The sequence below is a fragment of the Stegastes partitus genome, unplaced genomic scaffold (genome assembly GCF_000690725.1).
Source record: "Stegastes partitus isolate 25-593 unplaced genomic scaffold, Stegastes_partitus-1.0.2 Scaffold966, whole genome shotgun sequence".
Lineage (NCBI taxonomy): Eukaryota > Metazoa > Chordata > Actinopteri > Pomacentridae > Stegastes > Stegastes partitus.
In genome coordinates, this window is record NW_007578697.1 from 105700 (window position 1) to 108130 (window position 2431).

The 2431-nt window shown below is 35.6% G+C and overlaps 1 protein-coding gene and 1 long non-coding RNA gene across 2 annotated transcripts in view; both read right to left on the minus strand.

Annotated features, from left to right (window-relative positions):
- The window catches only part of pigq (phosphatidylinositol glycan anchor biosynthesis, class Q), a 36003-nt gene that overhangs the window by 13847 nt on the left and 19725 nt on the right, over positions 1–2431 (minus strand). The window lies entirely within an intron of this gene.
- Positions 1–2431, minus strand: part of LOC103366695 (uncharacterized) — a 7550-nt gene extending 5119 nt beyond the window's left edge. Inside the window, exon 1 of the long non-coding RNA XR_520679.1 lies at positions 2385–2431. This is a non-coding gene — a long non-coding RNA (uncharacterized LOC103366695). The remainder of the gene's footprint in view (positions 1–2384) is intronic.

Below are 2431 nucleotides of genomic sequence, written 5' to 3' on the forward strand. Positions count from 1 at the left end.
CTCTTTTGGTCCACTCTCACTCTCTTAATCCACTGTTGACGTAACTCTGATGTTTAAAATCATTGTTGTGATCAAGCAGCCAGTTATACCACCTATAGTTAGCAACTGGAGACAAATACTATTTAAAATTCTGTCACACTAAACCTAAAATAAGCTGTTGTTATCATACTAAATCTACATAATCCTGCCAACAGACAGACAGAGAATCTTCCTGCAGCTAATTCTGAAGCACAGCGATGCTTCTTCCTTCATCTTCTCCAGAGCTGACATTGAAGTGGGATCACAGGAGGAGATATTTTTAGATCCAGGCGCACAGATTTAATAAAATACTCTGACAAAGGTTCTCAGAGTGAATTTAAACACACTCGACCGTGTTCCAGGAGCTGTTGGAGCATAAATATGTAACAAGGAAAGTGGGTAATTTTTCATTATGCACGACGAGCTATCTTTAGAGCAAATGCATAATTTAGTCAATCCTCTCTCCTCCACTTTTATCACAGCGCTCAGACTTCCATCAGCACGCTTCACAGCCTCCTGGTTAATACGGGACTGAGTGGAAGTAAAAGGAGGTGAGTGCACCTGATTTAAGGAAATGAAAAATTAAACATCACCACATATATCCTCTAATCCCCAAACAGGATTTACGAGTGATGACATGTCCCTTCACACACCTCGACATGTCATCAAATTAAAGAAGATTAACTTCTTTAACTTAAAATATGAAACCAAAAAAAAACAGAAATCTGACGACACAAGGCCCCAGTAATGTTGTTTAAACTATATTTAGGTTGTTCTGAACCAATTCATTAAGGTATATTTCATTTCTACTGTGTTTAATGCAGAAAAGCTTTGAGTTATTTCGTTTAATTTAACTCTGTATAGAAACAGCACGACCATGACAAGAAGGAGAGAGAACTCAGAATTATCTTCTGTGCAGCATGATGCAGTCAGAATGACGGAAATCATGAAAATGAAGAAAAAAATAAATAATTTGAGCAAATAAATAGTCAAAAAACCTACAATCAACACGTCCAACATATTTCAAAGTGTCCACATGGGATATTGACTGGAAAACATGGTGGCTGTACACGTTATACACTCGAAATAAAAATATTCTCATTTTTTTTGAGTTACGAGAACTTTTATTGAAATTATTTNACAAATACTGAAAACCGCCGAAGAGGAGACAAGTTAAAAGATCGCACCGTCTGGATGCTGGAATAGAAGAAACGCTGAAAGAAATCAAGTTAATGTCAAGAAACAGCTGTAGAGCACATAACTATAATCGCTCAAAAGATCTTATGAGCATTTACTTTGACATGTGCGTCACCACATGAAAACATTAGTCAATTCAAAATGGCAGCCATTTTTGTAACACACTGTCAACTATTGGCATCAAATATTGGACTTTTAACTGCAATTTTTACGACATCAACACTGTATTATTCATATTTGTTACAGATTTTGGCAACACAAAGCATCTATGAACCATTTAAACACAGTAAAATCTCATTAATTGTAAGTATTAATGGACTCGCAGATTTAAATGAAGTTAGAATTACTTTCATTAATTTACTTGAGTCGGCAAGAAAACATTTATTTAATCACATTTTTTACAAGAAGGAACTGAATTCAATACTTTTTAACACTTTTTTTTAACATCTCCAGACATCTTAGCGTCTCAATAACAACACCATGGTTGTGTAAAATAATAGTTTTTGGGTGTATTTTATAAACATCAGTGGGCAAAATGTTGTTATTAGTTTTCACTTATTCTAACTTATATTTTTCCAATTGTCTCATTCACAGGGTGGCATCAGATTAGAACACACAGAACATGTAAACAAATGAGGATCCACTTTCTTCTCATGGTGAAAAGCTTTAATTGTACGATATGATGTTCCTCTAAATTACTTTCTGGTTCATGAGGAGAAAAAAAAAAGAATAAAAATATTCCATGAAACCTTGAAATGAACAGAAACTCACAAGCATCAAAAACTGGAATAAAAAACACAGTTAAAAGCCAGTCAGTAGACCCCCAACACCAGTTCAATTTCTTTTTTTTTAAATGCACATGTACCGATTTAACTGTTCAAATCAGTATGAAGTAGTCTGAAAAGCAAGCTGTGAGGATAAAGGTGAAATAAAATAAGAATAATTTACATTAAAGGGACCATTTGCCTGCTGTCAGATGTGAATACAGATGTTTGTTTCATCTCTGTGCATCTGAAAAACAGCCCACGATGTGCTCAGTTTTGCTTAACATGTAGAGGTCCAGACTAGCATCGGATTAAAACATAAACAATTTAAGATTGCACCGGCAAGAAAGACAGAATCAAAACCCGAAGAAAACAAGACAAAGTGAACAAAGAGCGACGTCTTACCTCCATCAGCAGGTGAAGAGCGACGCCCGGCTCGTCACACAGCACCC